Raw genomic sequence first — 18,655 nt, 5'->3', positions numbered from 1 at the left:
TCCCCAATAGTTAACAGGCAGATTTAGGGATAAGGAGAAAGAAGTGATCTTAAAAGCAGGAAAGAAACTTACCCTTGAGCTGCTGCTTCTCTGAGTTGAAACAGAATTCCTTTCCATACTTAGCTTCAGTTAGTCAGTTAGCATTTGTGAAGTTTCTGCTGGATACCTTATTGATAGAAAGAGTAATTATTAAATCTCCTAAAATTTGTGGGGAAAGAGGGTGCAGGGAACACTTGGAGAAAAGCTGGGACCAGGATCTTGGGGCCTGGTCTCTGGCCAATCCCTGCCCCTCTTTTCCTTTCACTGTAGAAAGTATATAAAGCAACACATTTGATGTGCTTAATAGGCATGCTATGCCAACTGGGTATCAGTTATAGAACTGTTTAACGAATGGGTGCAAGTAATATGGGCATCTTGTCGCCTAAAGGGGTGTAGCTTCATGTATAGTTTAGCATTTTTGCATAGCCTATTGTAAAAAAATGATTAGGCTTCTCACCCTCTTCTTGACTTCTCCAGGTAGAATGATAAGGACAGAGGTTTGTATTATCTAATAAAAATCACATTATCCTGAATGGACAAAAGGGAGAATTTGTTAGAGAACCTAATTGCCTTTCCATTTTCCTTTAGCTATGCTGATTTTGCCATTCTTAGTTCCCATTAGGGTGATGTACACCTAAACCTTTCACTTTAATTTCTAACTCGGTGGTCTCTGTGTTGAGGTTCGGGGTGCTGGGGCCCCCGAAATACCGACATGCCGGGTCTGAATTCGACATAAGCCTTCTTAAAAGCAAAGAAACACAAAGTTTATTAACGATTCGCCATACTGAGTTGACTCTTAAGGAGAGTAAGTATTCGTAACGCTTGTATTCACAAGGGGGCCAGATAGAATCTCAGCTAGACAGAGTCTGAGTTGGATTGAATCTGAGTGCCTTCACGGAGGCAAGATGGAACTTAAATACAGAAAAAGACTGTAGGAGGGATCTGGGGGTGGTCTGCTAGTCTAGGGCGATGGGAGGAGGGGTTTAAGGAGTGTCTTGAGGAGAAGTTCAAAGACAGCCTCAAAGTGACTGTGGTGATTGGTCAAAGTTTGGAAACAGCTGGAGGCAATCAGGAGATATCAGACAATGGAGGGTTTGGGTGGGAAGCAGGTGGGGCAATGTAGAGGATACAGACAATGGAAAGCACGGCTAGGCCAAGGGCAACAGATTTGAGTATGAAAGGCTAGGTTAAGTGGGAAGATTCAAGGGGAGTTCAAGGAGGTTCCCAGAGTTTGAACCTCTTTATCTGGAGTAGCCAAAATTCTCTCAGAGTGCATACTGTGGGTGGGAGGCTATTACTCTCGAAAGAGAGGTGAGTCATAGTCTACCCTTTCAGAATTAAAGACATAGGACACATATTAAACCTCCCCAGTCCATAAGCTAATGGGAGGCAAGAACGAGACTTTTGGAGATCCTTCCCTCTTAGCTGTAAAATAATAAATCTGCATCCATTATAAAAATGAATAGGAGTCTCATGTAATTTACAGCAAAAATGTCTAAGTTCAAACACCAGTTCCAAAGTTCTTCCTTAATTGATTCCTACTTCTTTTTAATTTATAAAACTCCCCAATCTACAATGAGATTTTCTAATACTTCTTACAGACTTGCATTGCTGTTCTAAGGAGGATTACCTTTCTCTTGTAGCTGTAAAACCATGAGCTGGTTATCCTGCAGAGGGCGTGCTCTTATCTCCCTTTAAAAAAAATTTCAAAGAATGTTGATCCAATTCTTACAGCCCGAAATCTGGCCACAGTTCAGGAAAGTAAAGGAAAAGGATCTTTTCAAAAACTTAATGAAGCATTATTTAGAAAGAGGGACAAGGAACACGATGTTTGATAGTAACAATATTAAAGTTAATTTTCCTGTCATCCCATGCCAGGAACTCTTTCTTGCTCATCTCTACCTCTTGGCTTCCCTAGCTTTCTTCAAGTTTCAGCAAATACCTGTTTGTTTCCTTGTCACTGCTGGTGACTTTTCTCTATTGGTTATCTCCAATTTACCCTATATACAGCTTGTTTGTACATAGCTGTTTGTATGTTTTCTCCCTAAATGCCTTGAGAGCAGGGACTGTTTTCGTTTTTACATGTCTTAGCACCCTGCCTGGCACATAGTAGGCAACTGATAAATGTAAACTGACTGACTAATAAAGGTACTTGGGAAAAGGGCACTAGCACATATATAAAATTCCTTCTTGGTTAATAAGGCACTCAAGAAGGTACTCTACCTGCCACTGATGAGGTTAATGGTGAGGGGAACCCCAAAATGCCGACGGTCCGGGTCGTGCTCGAATGAATTCGACTCAAGCCTTCTTAAAGCCAAAGAAAACAAAGTTTATTAAGGATTCGCCTAATTGGGTTGCCTCTTAAGGAGCCTAGGCTTTTGTAACGCTTGTATTCACAAGCGGGCCAGACACAATCCCAGCTAGATAGTCTGAGCTGGATTGCATCTGAGCCCCTTCATGGAGGCAAGGTGGGACTTAAATACAGAAAAGAGTATAGGAGGGATCTGGGGGAGGGCGGGTCTGGTAGTCCAGGGTGATGGGAGGAGGGGTTTAGGAAGGTTCTTGAGAAGTCCAAGGAGGGTCAAAGACTGGAAAACACCTGGAGGCTATCAGGAGATAGACAATGGAGGGTTTGGGTGGGAAGCAGGTAGGGCAATCAAGGGATAACAGACAATGATCACAGAGCTGTGTATGAAAGGCCAGATTCTGTGAGGAGATACAGGAAGAGATGAATTTGAGTATGAAAAGCCAGGTTAAGTGAGGAAATTCCAGGGGAGCTCAAGGAAGTACCTAGAGGCTGAACCTCATCATTCCCCCCTCAAACAGATTGAACCCAAATTCTTTTGGGGTAAGGGGCGAAGGTCTCAGTTTCTGAAACTTCTTCCTGCTGGCAAGGGGCGTAAAGCTGTCCCTGCCTCGATGGGTCCTGTTCAAGGAGTCAGACTTCAGAATCTGGGTGGTGCCAGGTCCAGTGGGCTGGAGACTTAGGATTCAGACAGAAGTTGGTATATAGCCTGGGCTGTCACCTGGAAGTTGATGGCTTGCACTCTGGAAAAGACAAACCTGGCAAAGAGGTTAGGCAAATACACACCAAACAGGTACAAAAGGAGTATAAAGCAAAGACAACTTTCCTGGCATAAAAGATAATTTCTCTGGAGAGAATTAAAGATGACTATGGTAAGGCCAAAACATAGAAGGCCATGTTTGATAGGGGAATTTTTTGCTGTTAGATATGCCCTTTCCTTCCAGATTGCTCCATAGGTGTGTAGAACAAGGAAAACATATTTTGAGTAAATAAAAACATCAACTGGCCTGGGATCAGGTTCTAAGGAGTGGGTTAAGACTCCCAAAGCCTGTCCTCTCCTTTCATCAATGTACAGAGGGAAAGGTTTTCCCAGATTGGGTAGGTCTAGTGATGGGGTGGTGGTCAAATTAGTTTTCAGAGTCTCAAAAACTTTAGCCTGGTCTGAGTCAATGCCCTGAGTAGAGTCATAAAGAGGTTTAGCGATAAAACCAAAATTAGGAATCCAGAGTCTACAAAATCCAGTCATTTCTAAAAACACTTGAACTTGTTTCTTAGTAGCTGGAACAGGGATAGACAGGATTGTCCTTTTTCTCTCAGAGGTTAAGGAGAGAGAGGTGGGTGTGAGTTCATGGCCCAGATACCTTATGGACTGGCATGCTATCTGGACTTTGTTCCAAGAGACCCTATAGCCTCGAATGCCTAAGAAATTAAGGGCTTCTGTGGCAGCAGCCAAAGAACCTGCCTGTGTGGGGCTACAAGTAAGAATATCATGCACATACTGAATTAAGCTACTGCCTGCTAGTTTCGAGTGCCTTAAATCCCTTCCCAAAGCCTGGCCAAATAAATGAGGGTTATCTCGAAAGGTTTGGGGTAAAACTGTCCGTGCCAGCCTATATGGACTCGATTCCCCAGGAAAAGTACATTCAAAAGCAAAAATAAATTGTGAGTATTCTCCATTAGGCCTTTTTGTGGGAAGGGTTGCAGTGTTGCATGGACATAAACAAGGAACAAGGATTTTATACTTAAGGAATTTTTCAATTAAAGGTTGTAGTCCTTCCCAGGCCTCAGGCTTAATCAGGCTGAGATGGGGGAGCACTTTAGTGTCTGCGAGACTAACAATGGCTCCGGTGGCAGAAGTAGCTCTCTCTGGAATTCCAGGGTCCCAGATACTTGGCCTGACTGTCTCCCACACTCTCAAGCAAACCTGGGAAGATATAGTGAACATCGGCAAAAGGGAGATGGGAGGTTTAACTAGAGAAAATTGACTTCCCAATTTCACCATCAGGTCCCTTCCCAACAAGGAGGCAGGGTCAGAGGAGGGCATAAGGAAGGAGCGTTTAAACAACAGATTCTCAAGCAGGCTGGGGAGGGGATATGCCTGGAGACATTCCTTAGTTTCCCTTTCAATGCCTATGACCCGAGGGGTCAAGGGACAGGTAGAGCCAGAGTGACTGGTTAAAGCAGAGAATTTAGCCATGTTAAAGTGGGTAACCTTACCTTCAGACTTCGTTTTTGCCCAGGGCTTGGTGAGAGAGGTAGAGAAAGTGGGAGCACTACCAGCACCCAGGTTTTCCTGTCGTTCCAAGTCTTGAGAAGACTGGAGGATGGGGTACTGGGGGGCGGCTCCACCACTTTTCCAACCTTGGGGACAATCCTTCCTCCAATGTCCCTTCTGGTCACATGGGACGGTTCCACAGGCATTGGTTCCTGGGGCTCCCTCTGGGGGGGCGCCCTGGAGGGGCACTCCTTGGACCAGTGACCCTCCTTGTGGCAACGAAAGCAGGTTTCCCCACTGCCCAAGTAGCCAGCCTTCCTTCAAGGGGGTGCCCTGGAGGGGTGCTCCCTGGGTCTCTTCCTGGCCAAGGCAGCAGCCAGGAATTGAGCATGCTCCCTGGCCCTGGCCCTTCTCCTTCGTTCTCTTTCCTCTGCTGCAAAGAGGTCTCTGTTGTTAAAGACTCCAAAGGCCATCTCCAGTAACTGGGCCTGAGGTGTTTGGGGTCCCATTGGCAATTTCTGCAGTTTCCTCCTAATATCTGGGGCAGACTGATTAATAAAATACATGCTAAGGATCATTGCCCCTTCCACAGAGTCAGGATCCAAATTTGTATGCTTTTTAATAGCTTCTAGTAGCCGGTTTTGAAAAAGGGCTGGGTTTTCCTTTTCTTCCTGAGTAATTGCCCTAATTTTTTGAAAATTTACTTGTTTTTGAAATGCAGTTTTTAGGCCTTCTATCAGGCAAATTACCAGAAAGTCTCCCTTTTCCCTGTCCTCACTCTTTTGATAGTCCCATCTGGGGTCACTCATGGGAACAGCAGCTGCTCCTGGGGGGTATTTTATGGGATTATTGCTAGCCATACAATCCCCAAACTTTTGGGCATGTTCCCAAATTCTCCCCTTCTCCTCAAAGGTACAACAGACAGAGAAAAGAATATGCAGATCCTTCCAAGAAAGTTCAAATTGTAGGCATATGTCCCTAAAACGCTCAGTGAACCTAGTGGGGTCTTCCGAGTATCTCCCCAGTTTCTCTTTAATCTGGGGGAGATCCGAAAGAGAGAACGGAACACGCATCCTGGTTGTCCCACTGGGTGGGGTAGGCACTTCTCTCAAGGGAAACAGCCCTGACAGCCCAGTGGGGACAGGGGCTTGTGGAGGAAGATAGGAAGTCCCACTTCTTGTGAGGGAGGGATTGGGGAATGCCTGCTGAACTGGATTAGGCTGCAGGGCCAGGGGATTTGGCTGGCAAGGGGAAAGATCTGCTGGTGCCTGAGGAAGAGTAGGGATCAAAGGGTGAGATGCCCCAGAGAATGCCACAGGAGCGGGGCATAAGGCCTGAGTGAATATTGCCCCAGCGAGAGGGGCTGCAGAGGGAGGCACCCCAGCAAGACCCATATTTGGGGACTGAGATAGAGTCCCCAAGGAGGGGTGGGTTACAGGCAGTGATACTGTAGAGACTGCTGTGGGGGTGGGGCCTGAGGTCTGAGTGAGTGTTGTCCCAGTGAGAGGGGCTGCAGAGAGAGGCACTTCAGCAAGCCTCGTGGCTGGGAACTGAGTGGGGGTTACCGGGATGGAGGGAGGCACAGGAGGAGATACAGGATAGGCAAATAAAGCAGGAATTGGGGGGGATTGGGGTAAAGGAAAGGTTGAGGTAGAGGTGACTGAGGGGGAGGTGGAAGGACTCAGGGGGAGTGGGGGAGCAGTAGGAGGTTGGGGAGCTGGAGATGGGCTCGGGAGGGGTTGAGGAGAGGGAGGGGAAAGGGGTATAGAAGTGGGGGGAGGCACGGGAGGAAGTACAGGATCAGGAATTGGGGGGGATTGGGGCAAAGGAAAGGTTGGGGTAGAGGTGGCTGAGGGGGGGGTGGAAGGACTCACGGGGGTGGGGAAGCTGGAGGAGGACTCAGGAGGAGTTGGGGAGGGGGTTGGGATGGTGGTAACGGAGGTAGAGAAGGAGGTGAGGTCAAGATCCCAGGAACCATAAACAGGGGATCGTCCAAAACATCCAATTCACCCCCATTTCCCTTCTGTGGGACGGCTCTAGTTACAAGCATCTTACAATGTGTTCTGAGAATGGGGTGCTGAGAGAGTTCCACGAAGGCCCTTACGTAAGGTATTTCTATCCATTTTCCCTTTTGGAGGCAATATAATTGTAATTTTAAAAGGATATCACTTTGTTAGGTCCCAAATATGGGCCACACTTTGTTGTCCTCCAGGTGATACTGAGGCCAAAGTGTGTTGCAAAAGAATACCAACTTTTTCTTTTTAAGGTCTTTAGAGCAGTTAAATTTTTTCCAATTTTGTAAAAGACAGCCCAAAGGCGAATTCCTTGGAATTGATGAATTTTGACCCATTTTTTTTCTTTTGGGACTGGAAGTCCCCCTCCCCCCCTCCTTGAAGGAGGATGTGGAAGTAAGCCTTGAGAAAAATACACAAGAGGACAAAAAATAACCGAGCTTTCTCTGATTTCCTTGCGCCCAGGAAATCCAGAGAATTCCCAGGTCCACTGCCTAAACCAATGGACCTGATGAGGTTCAGCCTCTAGGAACTTCCTTGAGCTCCCCTGGAATTTCTTCACTGAACCTGGCTTTTCATACCCAAATTGAGCTCTCCTGTATCTCCTCACAGACTCTGACCTTTCATACTCAAATTGATCTCTTCCTGTATCTCCTCACAGGAATCTGGCCTTTCATACACAGATCTGTGATCATTGTCTGTTATCCCTTGATTGCCCTACCTGCTTCCCACCTAGGTGCCCCCAAGTCTGATATTTGTTGACTCTCCTCAAGACCCCTCCTAAACCCCTCCTCCCATCACCCTGGACTACAGACCGCCCACCCCCAGATCCCTCCTATACTCTTTTCTGTATTTAAGTTCCATCCTGCCTGCATGAAGGCGCTCAGATTCAATCCAGCTCAGACTCTGTCTAGCTGGGATTGTGGTCTGGCCCGCTTGTGAATACAAGCGTTACAAAAGTTTAGGCTCCTTAAAAGGCAACCCAATTAGGCGAATCCTTAATAAACTTTGTTTTCTTTGGCTTTAAGAAGGCTTGAGTCGAATTCATTCGAGCACGACCCGGACTGTCGGTGCTTGGAGAGCAAGTAGGGGATAGAGAGAGGGGAGCCTTACATACCTTCCAGTTTGAGCAGAAGAACTTGAGATTAGCAGGTATCTGGATCAGGGGACCAAAAATGATGAGGTTAATGGTGAGGGGTAGGGACCCCAAAATACCGACGGTCCTGGGTCGTGCTCGAATGAATTCGACTCAAGCCTTCTTAAAGCCAAAGAAAACAAAGTTTATTAAGGATTCGCCTAATTGGGTTGCCTCTTAAGGAGCCTAGGCTTTTGTAATGCTTGTATTCACAAGCGGGCCAGACACAATCCCAGCTAGACAGTCTGAGCTGGATTGCATCTGAGCACCTTCATGGAGGCAAGGTGGGACTTAAATACAGAAAAGAGTATAGGAGGGATCTGGGGGGGGGGGGGGGTCTGGTAGTCCAGGGTGATGGGAGGAGGGGTTTAGGAAGGGTCTTGAGAAGTCCAAGGAGGGTCAAAGACTGGAAACACCTGGAGGCTATCAGGAGATAGACAATGGAGGGTTTGGGTGGGAAGCAGGTAGGGCAATCAAGGGATAACAGACAATGATCACAGATCTGTGTATGAAAGGCCAGATTCTGTGAGGAGATACAGGAAGAGATGAATTTGAGTATGAAAAGCCAGGTTAAGTGAGGAAATTCCAGGGGAGCTCAAGGAAGTTCCTAGAGTCTGAACCTCATGACCACGAAAAGCTGAGAAGCTGAGCAAAGGGAGATGGTGCTGGGGAAGAAAAAACTCCCGACTTTTCCCAGTGCTGGCCAAACTCCCTACCCAAGAGCCCTCTGGGCACCCTGGAGGCCAGAGAGGGGGCTTCTGAGGGACAAGCCAGAGACAGGCAGTGAGATCTGGAAGAGCTCAGCCACTGGTCCAGGTCAGGAAATGGGGCAGAACAAGGACCACAGAGAACTGTGAGACCTGTCTAGGAACCAAATCCTGGGCCAGGTGTGGCCTGAGCCTTCTGGGATGAGGACATAGGTGTGTTCACACTCCTGCCTGGGAGCACCAGGGGAATCTTCTATCGGCATTTTGCTCCTCTTTGCTCAGCCTGTGGGCTTCTGGGTCTGTGAGACTCCTAGGGGAGGTGGTATCTCAGATCCCTACCCCCAGAAATGGATCCAAGAAGTGGGGTGAGGGGATCTGAGGGAAACATAGGGAATCTGCTTGCCCACATACACTCCTAAGGATTCCTTGAGAAGATAGCTGCAGGAATGTCCCTGCCCCAGTCCACATTCTGGGATGAATGGATGGGTGGAAGGAGAAGACCCTTAGGCAAGAGGTTTCCACTATTCAGCTTTCCATAAGGACGGCAGAGAATCAGAATGGGTACAGGAGAGGGGGATGGTGGCCGGTGGCCAGACCGGGTAGGGGATGGGGAAGAGAAGCGGGAGGGTAGTGAAGTTGACTGGGAGCTAAGGAGTAGGGGAGCTGGGACCGGAGAGACAAAGTAAGGGGGCGGGAAATCGTTGTTCTCTACACTCTCCCACTGCTGCTGCCAAGCTTTCTTGGTGCTTGCTCCACCGAGATGCACCATGGTCCTAACGACCCCACTCAAGCACGCTCCTGGAGAGATGCAACCCCAGCAATTCTGGGAATGGCCAGGATTCTTGGGTTGCTGGGGCCTCGACATTGTCCCCCCGCCATTGCAGCCACCACCGGACCATGCCGGCCCAAGGCCCCGCCTTCCTCCACCACCCCTGCTAGGCGTTCCCTTAGCTACCTCCTCCTCCCAACAACCCAACCCCAGTCCCCACCTACCCCCGGGCCTTTTCATTCCTTCTGCTCCCTTCCAGCCCCCACCATCTGAGATGCTTGTGTTGCAAATGACTTATCCCCTTTTAAAACAAATTATGTGAACATTTGTTCACCTATTGATTGTGACAAGCATTTATTATCTCTCCCAATCCTCTGCTGACAACAAAACCCCCCAAATCTTCATGACAGATATGCCTAGTCCAGAAAAACAAATTCGAACACTGACCACGTCCAAAATATATACACCTTCTCCTACTAAAGAAGAAACTTTTGCATGAATGTTCAGGTTGGGAAATCCACCGTGTTCTGCCCCTATGGTGTTGAGGTTTGGTGCCGGGGACCCTAAAATACAGACGCGCTGGGACCTGCTCGAATGAATTCAACATAAGCCTTCTTAAAGCCAAAGAAAAACAAAGTTTATTAAAGATCCACCATACTGGGTTGACTCTTAAGGAGCCTAAGCATTTGTAAACGCTTATATTAACAAGCAGGCCAGATAGTATCTCAGCTGTGATGGGGTACAAGCCCAAGCCAAGACCTTTTCCCTTTGGATCGGGAGGGCTTTTGTCACATTTGTCTGCAGGGCCCTGAAAAGTCTGACCTTGGGAGTGGTGGTGGGGGGGGGGGGAGGTCCTAGGATTTCCCTTCCATTTCTCCCAGCCTGGGTACTCCCTATCTGATCACCATTTAGCATTCTCTTCCTTTGATATTCCCGACTACTTAACATTCTCTTGAAGTCCAAGTTGCCCAGCCTGGATTGTGGATTGTCTGTGCTACTGGCCACGCCCATCGGGATCCTCCCTGGGTTTGATCTAGTGAGACCATCCCTGGGACCTCAGACTACTTGGTGACACCTGGATTCTTCCCTCACTCTTTTTCTGTATTTAAGTTCCATCTCGCCTCCATGAAGGCGGTCAGATTCCATCCAGCTCAGACTCTGTCTAGCTGAGATTCTATCTGGTCCGCTTGTGAATGCAAGTGTTACAAATGCTTAGGCTTCTTAAGAGTCAACTCAGTATGGTGAATCTTTAATAAATTTTGTTTTTCTTTAGCTTTTAGAAGGCTTGTGTCAAATTTATTCGAGCAGACCCCAACGTGTCGGTATTTTAGGGCCCGTAGCACACCCCAAACCTCAACAGCTGGACAGTCTGAGCTGGATTGAATCTGAGCCCCTTCATGGAGTCAAGATGGAATTTAAATACGGAAAAAGACTGAGGGAAGAATCCAGGTACTGCCAGGTAGTCTGGGGTCCCAAGGGATGGTCTTGATAGGGGAGGTCAGCCTGGAAGGTAGCTCAAACCCAGGGAGGATCCAGATGGGAGTGGCCGGTAGTCCAATCAACAATCCTGGCTGGGTGACTTGGATCTCAAGAAAATGCTAACTAGTGTCTGGTAATAGGATCAAAGAAAGGAATATCGAAAGAATGCTAAATCAAGTAAGGGGAATCCAAGTAAGCCCCAAGAAATCCCAGGCTTTCCAGGGCCCTTCAGACAAACGGGACCAAAACCCTCCTGGTCCAAGGGACTAAGTCTGGGCTTGGGCTTGTATCCCAACATTGGGATGTGCCCCAGTGTGACTGGTTTGCTACCCTATTTTCTCAATGAAATATGCTTTATTCCTCAACTCATGGCTTTGATTTATTTCAGGGCTTGACACTGGTTCTAAAGCCTTTCCAAGTTGCTTTTTTTCCCCTTCATAAATGTCAGTTCTCTACAGTATCCTCTTGGTAATGCTCCCTTAATGCTGCTTGCTGTGATAGTGTCCATTTTGTCATTTCTTATGGCACAGTATGGCACACTATGGCACACATTATGTTACTTCTTATGGCAGACCTTCCTATGGATAGAACATAATTTGTTTAGACTTTGTTCAAAATAGGTAAGCACCCTTTTCATTTCTGGTTTGGAACTCCTAGGAAAAGAGCTGCTATCATTTTTCTGTACATATGGATCCTTTTCCTCTCTTTGGGTTAGGGTTAGTCAGGTCCAGAAGTGGTTTAACTGGGCCAAAGGGTATGTAGCCTTAAGTAACTTTGGAGGCACAGTTGCAATTTGCTTTCCAGAACAGCAGACCCAATATTCACTTCCTCCAATGCTGCCTGTTAGTGTGTCTGCTTTCCTTCCCTCCCTCTATTTGTCATTTCCTTCTTTGGTTATCTTGGACAAACTGATGGGTATGAGGTTGAACACTTGAGTTGCTTTAATGAACATTTTTCTAATTATTGATTTGGATCATTGTACCCTATGGTTGTTGATAATTTATACTGGTTTTCCTTTGAAAACTTCCTTTTTATATCCATTGATCTTTTATCCACAGGGGAATGTCTCATTGAAGCAGCCCTTGACCAGAAGCCCCTAGTTAGTGGGGCTTGAATTTCTGATGAGATTTCAGTGCTTTGTTGCCTGGGAAAGAAAGATATACTTGCCGTCCTCTGTACCTGTCCTGCATGGGTCTGACATAGCTTGCTAGTGAGTGGGATAGACTTGGTGAAGACTCCTCAGATTGTGGTTTTCTCCCAGGGGTGAGGTGGGGCCTGGAGGCTCGGGGCTGCAGTGTTTTTGGAATAGAATAGTTCCATATAAGGTGTAAAACTGTGTGGTGTACTGGGGTCTCAATGATTGGACAAAACTTGCGTAATTCCTCGATGTCTTCATTTCAAAGGGATTGGTTAGATTTCGTGTCTAGAATGTAAGACCATATCCTCAGCTAATGAGGATAATGGTCAGTGGGGGGAGGAGGGACTTGCGTTAGGGTTTATAAATCACTGTCCTGATTTTTGTCTTCGGCTTTCCTACTCCAGGTGAACTGCTGTGGGACTGTCCAGATTCTCGAGAATCGAATAAATCTCTTTTCTGTCATCACTTTGAGAGGCCTCTGAGTAATTGATTTATGTAGGGACCTGAGGCCATCCCACACACTAGTGAGGCCAGGAAAACTGAAGCATGGGGAATTTGAGTTATGTTAAGTGAAATGGGAAGTCTTGGAGGGTGAAATGGATACAGGTGTCAAGCTGAGGAGCTCAAGGTGTCCTTCAGGGTGAGGCACAGTTCATGGACTAGCAGCATGGTGGAGAGAGCCTTATTAGTGTAATAGAACATTGCTACAATGATGTCAAATATACTGACTCCCACCTGAGAAATCCCAGTGTTGATAACTTGGGGCTGGAAGAACTTTCCACTTTGTGTCCTGTATGGTTCAGGGATGAGTCTAATAATATCCAGAATGACTGTGTGGGACTTGCAGTTCTCTATTTTAAGAGGAACTTCTCAGCAGACACAGCCTAATAATGAAGTTTCTCCATTTTAAGACCTTCATGTAGAAGGACCTGACTATCTGAGTTGGGGGGCATGGGGAAGAAGAGATTTAGGCCTTTCACAGTGATTAGCAAGGGACAGGGAAAGGGAAAAGTTGTCTTCCCAGGGTCTTTGTTCCACTCGGCCTAGAAGCTAAGGGGTAGGAGGACATGTTAAGGGTCAAGGGTTTACCCCAACTCCCTGATGCCCCTTCAACATCTTCCAGGTCTCAGACTCTTGGAGGGTCCCGGAGGAAAGGAACTGCTTCATGGATAGGATGCTAAGAGAGTTAAGGATGGAAACTCAATCTGCCCATCTCAGTTTCCCATTGGGTCACTCCAAGAGAATGGAGAGGAGTTTGAACATGTAAAGCAGAAACTTCCTCATGAGAGAAGAAAGGGGCTCAGAGGCAGGGCAGCATGGGGGAGAGAGGGGCTCAAGACGGTACAGGGGTTGTGCTGTCAGGATCATACAGAGCAACGATGGTCTGAGGACATGGAGTCTTGGGCCTGGTGATGACAGCAATGGTGGTGGGAGAGTGTTGGGGCAGAGTATCAGTTCAGGAATCCTGACCACTTCCAGACTTGCTTTAGTTGCTTCCCTATGGTTGAAGGCTTACCTGGGGTCACCAGGACCATGGAGCACCCAGGCTTGGTATGAACAAAGAAAGCTTCGAAGGTGATGTGGGAAAGGGTAGGGAACAATGATGTTCCCCCCACTAGTGAGTTGTTTCTGTCCCCCACTGGGTAGTGGCCCATTCCTCTCTGATCTTTCATCCCTCCCTATACCCCAAACCCTTGGGTCTGTTCTAACAAAGCAGGTTCTGAGGCAATGGCTCACTCCCCTCTGTATGAAATATGTGACATCCATGACACATACATACAAACCACCAGATAGGCTTGTCAAGAAGAGAGAAAAGTCCTGGTCTAGGTGGTTCTCCCCTTGGTGTTCCCAAATTTGAAGGTCTGTGCAGAGCATTTTGGAATTCGGGGTTAGGGTTGAGTTGCAGGAAAGCAGGAAGCCATCAAGAGTTTTAGCTTCAGGAGCCAGGAATTGTCCCTGCGGAAATAAGGGAAGTCCCCACCCTCATAGGGTAGAGGGGATAGGCCTAGGAACCTTGGGACTTTTAGAGTAGGGGTGGGTGTTTCTGAGGGAAGTAAAGTCCAGCGTCTATTAAACCTAAACTAAGTGCTAGAGGCACTAAGAAAGTCAAAAAAGTCCCTGGCCTCAAGGAATTCACAATTTAATGGGGGAGGGGAGGGGCAACATGCAAACCTAGTAACAAAATACAATGGATAATTTGGAGGTCATCTACGGAAGGTGCTAGTGGGAAAGGCTTTTTGCAAAAGGTAGCTTCAACCAGGGAAGGCAAAGGAGGAAGGATGAGGAGGAGGAGTGTTCCAGGCATGGAGGACACCCAGGAAAAATGCCCGGAATTGGGAGATGGAAAGTTTTAAGCGAGGAACAGAAAGGGGGCCAAAGTCACTGGGCAGTAGAGGACGGAAAGGGTAAAGGCTGAGGTAGCGGGAAGGAACCTCGAGGCCAAAATAAATCGGATCTAGCGGGCCCGCCTTTCTCCTCCCCGGCAGTAGAAGTCCAACCCCTTCCGGGAGGCCAGAGAAGTCTTCGGGAGATCGGGCTGGAAAAACTCCCACTGAAGTTTCCTAGGAAGTCGGAAGGGGCGGAGCAAGGGTGTGTGTGTGAAGAAAAGCTATCCAGTATACGTGATTCAGCTGTTGGGGAGACTTTTCGGGGGTAGAGCTAGTCATGAGGATGACCAGGTGGGAACTCCAAGGTCTTTGTTCTAAGGGCCCGTAGGGCAGGAAAGTTGTCCTTGGTTCGAAGAGCCTTCAGGGTGGGGACCTTCGAAATCTGACCCTTATTTTAGGACCTGGTAGTCTGTCTGAGCTGAAGATTCGATTCTGGTCCAGGTCTAGAACTTTTGGGGAAGATAGGCTTGTTGGGGTACAGGGATGCTGCCTCAGCATCGTCCTAACCCTGCGCCTACTTGGCTCACTCCCCAGATCTGGACATTTCGTAGTGGACCCTGGAGGAGATGAGCCGCTTCAGAGAGGGAGGGGGACCCTGACGGGACGGGGCTGGGAAGAGATCTTGCCCGGTTGCCCCATGTCAGATTCCCCTCGGCGCCGGGAGGGGGTGAGGTGGGGTGTGAAATAAAGGGTCAAAGAGGCGTGGCTGGAGGTGGAGGGTTGGGACTGGGAAGCTGTCTAGGCCATGGGGCCGTTAGAATGGGTGGGGCTGGGGCTCCACCTTGCCTCCTGCCTCGTCCAGCCAATGGAAGCCTTGGAAGTGGGAAGATGCCAGGCCCCACCCATCCACCCCCGGGCCTGTCTGGTACCCGGGCAGGACAAATGCTGGCAATTTTCTGGGACAGTGCTTGAAGTGGAGCCGGCGTTCTGATAGATTGGGGATAGGGAGGACTGTTAGACTTCGTGGAATTCGGGACAGACGTGTTCGCTGCCTGTGTAACTGACTTCGGAATTCCAGTCTGATGGATCCCGTGATCCTTTAGCATGTAATTTGATATGGGTCCAGAATAGGCCTGGGATTCCTCCTTGGAGTGGGAGATCTGGGGGTAGGGTCCGGCAGCAAGTGGCTAGCATGAGGAATCATGGATCCCCAGAGGCAAAGAACCTTTGTTAGGGGGCAGATGGTAGGATGTGGGGTTGCACCGCATGTCCCATGTGGATTAGGGAGATGGGCGTTAATTCTAAACTACGCGGGAGGAGCCTGAGTCTGAGCCCCGACCAGCTTGTGTAAGAGGACATTAGCCCAAGCTGCTTCTGCTGTATCCTGAGGTGAGCAATGACTCTGGATTCCTAGCCCAAGAGGGATAGAGACAGGGAAGGGAAGGTAGAAGGGACCTCCCCCCCCACCCCCTCCTCTTCCACTCTCCTCTTCTTTTCCTTTCCCTCCTCAGTCAAGGTGCATCTTTCCCTGTCACCTTCAACTCTGCCGACCAAAGCCCTGGCCCTGGATAAAGGGGGGAAGAGTGGAATTTGCCTTTAGGACAAGACTCTCTCCCTGTGTGTCCCTCCTCAACACCAGAGAATTTAGGGAAGAGTCTAGAGGGCTCCTGGGGCCTGGTGAGGGTGGATAGGAGGGGACTGGCAGCTAATGGAAATGGGGAGGAGGTGGCAGTGAGGCAGAGCTGATCTCTCTCCTCTCCGTTTTCTTACACATCCTTTTCCACTCCTTGGATCTGTGCCCAAGAATGGAAACCAAGGATATTCTCCCTCTCACACTGAGAACAAATATCTTAAAACCTTTTCAGTTTCCCTAGAAATCACAAAAAATAAATATTTCTCTAGTCCCAAAACCCTAATTTCAGAATTTTCAGTGTTTGGAAGTATATGGAAGGCCAAGAACAAAAGACCTTTCTCTGGAAGGGGGAGTAGGAATGCATGAAGGATGTAAACAAAGCCTGGACAAAAATGTACCTCTTTCAAAAATCCTTGCCATCTCCATCCCCTGGCTGCTCTTGGCCTGTGACCCACCTAAGGAAAGTGCTTTCTTTTACATTGGCAGAAGACGGGGAGAGGGAGTTGTCCTTTTTTTCATTCCTAAAAGATTACAGTATTGATCAAAGACTTTAAGTCCTTGAGGGGAAGGGTCAAGGAAGGAATGAATTCATTAAGTGACTGGTTCAGACTCCATTTTAGCATATTATGATATGACATTTTCCTTGTTCAAAACTCCTATAAATATTACCTCCAGTCTTGGTGCAGAGAGTTGTCTGAAGGCGGAGTGACAGGGTGGGGCTTGTTGCTTCTCACTCTTGGCTAGAAATGGCTTAATTATCAAATTAGTCATAAATTAAATTAAAAATCATTTTCCCCAAAGATTCATGCCAACCACCCCAAGTATAATATTAATAGTTTTTTCTTCAACAAAAGGGTGTGTAATAGTGGTGGGAAGGAGAGAAAGAACCAGGAATGGAGGCCTGGGATCCTCTGCTTTTCCTCTCACTAGTCACAGAAAGAAACACACATCTTATTGACTCCATAGGGAGAAGTATTTCCCATTCAGCCCCCTTTTCCAATAATGCCTTCTACTCACCATTCCATCTACATCAAAGCTCTTAAAGCAACGGTTTCTGCAGTCTCTGTGTGAAACCTGTTCTAAAGATGGGTTATACTATTAACATCCAAAAGCAATTTCAAATTGCATAAGAAAACAACAAATACCCTTTGGCCCAGAAATCCCATTGCTTGGGTCAGCAAAGACCAATAGACCCTAGTTAGATAAAAATATTCCACTTATCAGGTTCTAGTGGCATCCAAAACCTGAATTCCATCAACTAAGCAACCCATTGTGAACCCATTGTGATACAGCCATGTAATGGAACATCCTTGCTCTATAAAACAATGAATAGGAGGAATTCTAAGTAACCTGGGAAGACCCAAATAGATAGCAAATAAAGCAGATCCTGGAGTACACTCTCCCCATCCTTAACATCTTAGGAATCTACTTTTGTTTTTTATCAGGTATTATTTTGTAAGGAAAATCCGCAAGGTCATAGAGGAGGCCACATTCTACCAGAGCTGAATTGCCCTCCCGTCCCTCCCTTTCCTCCAGTCCATGATCCCTGGATGACCTCTCCGCATTTCTTGTAGCACTTTGGCCCTCCTTTTTCCACTTATCCCATATCCCTCTCTTAAAACTTGTTTGCATACCTAAATTCAAGAAATATATATGATCAGGTTCTGTGTTTGTCTTCTGCACTCTCTATGAAAATATGTAGTCCTCACCCTCAATGAACTTGAAATATACCAGGAAGATTTTGACAGGCACACAACTACTGTGGTAGAAGATAGAATATGATAGGAACTGTGCAATTAATTGAGTGTGTGTGAGTGTGTGTGTGTGTGTGTGTGTGTGTGTGTGTGTGTGTGTAGGGGTACGTTATGGATATGATGTGCACAGCTAATCACAAGATCATAAAGGAATGGGCTCCACACACATCCCTCTTCAATTAATGTCATTTAATCAGTATAAAGGCAAGACAAAATTTAAAATGGGTAATCCAGATGTCTTAGTCTTATGAGCTCTTTATGAAGTATCAACCTCATTGATTAAATTAAGAAGGGAACAATTGATTGACTAATCCAATAAGCTAACCATGTATCTGGGTTAGCTGGAGGAGTTTCAGCAGTGAACAATCTAGAGGACCCCAAATTTAGGAGCAAAGGACTCGGTTATGTAGTCAAAACGAAACCCCAAAGTAAAATTCACTGGGGAGGGGGGAAGAATGGTACAATTTCACTTTCTCTTCTTTCCTCTACTACTCCCCCTTCCCCACCACTGACCATTTCATCACAGAGACTGTCTTAGCAGCAATCAGCTTATCCATCTGGGATCAGATGGGATGACATGGGAGACAATGCAACCAGCTGGGAGGAAAAGGACACCAGGAAAACAAACAGCTGCAGAAAGACATTTCATGTGAGGAAGAGAATACCTTTGAGGAGCCAAATTCTGACTCAGGAAAGGACTTCGGGCCATAAAATATCAGATGTGAGTTACCCCTTTCCCACTCTCCATCCTACATGTCTACCTCACTGCCATTGTACTCTAAGTTTAAGCTGACTCTTGCCATTACTTGTGCGTACTTGTGAAAGAGTATGCCCCAGGATTTGGAGGGAGGTGAAATGCTTTGTACCAGTTGTTCTTAGTATACCATCAATAAAAGCTGCTGAAGTCTACTGACTGATTTGAATAGTGAAGATACTGGTGGGGGCTTTGGAACAACAATATTAGAAGTATAGGTTTACCCTCTAGAACCCTGAGGGCAATAGTAGTTAATAGCTCTGAGGACTACCGGAGTTGAGGGCATGGCTCCAGAGGGAGTGCTCTAAGAGAAGTCTAGCCCTTGAGGTGGAAAGGACCTCCAAGCCAGTTTAATCTTGAATAGCCACTCAATCCTCCTGCCCACCTT

At 47.2% G+C, this 18,655-nt stretch overlaps 1 long non-coding RNA gene across 1 annotated transcript; it reads left to right on the top strand.

Moving 5' to 3' along the window:
* The first annotated feature begins 14,450 nt into the window (after positions 1 to 14,450).
* Positions 14,451 to 18,422, top strand: LOC140516200 (uncharacterized). The gene is made up of 2 exons (XR_011971313.1): positions 14,451 to 15,515; positions 18,040 to 18,422. It is a non-coding gene; the product is annotated as an uncharacterized lncRNA (long non-coding RNA).
* The last annotated feature ends 233 nt before the right edge of the window (positions 18,423 to 18,655 follow it).

Source organism: Notamacropus eugenii, chromosome X (assembly GCF_028372415.1).
Source record: "Notamacropus eugenii isolate mMacEug1 chromosome X, mMacEug1.pri_v2, whole genome shotgun sequence".
Taxonomy (NCBI): domain Eukaryota; kingdom Metazoa; phylum Chordata; class Mammalia; order Diprotodontia; family Macropodidae; genus Notamacropus; species Notamacropus eugenii.
This window is presented reverse-complemented; position numbering and strand designations above follow the sequence as displayed.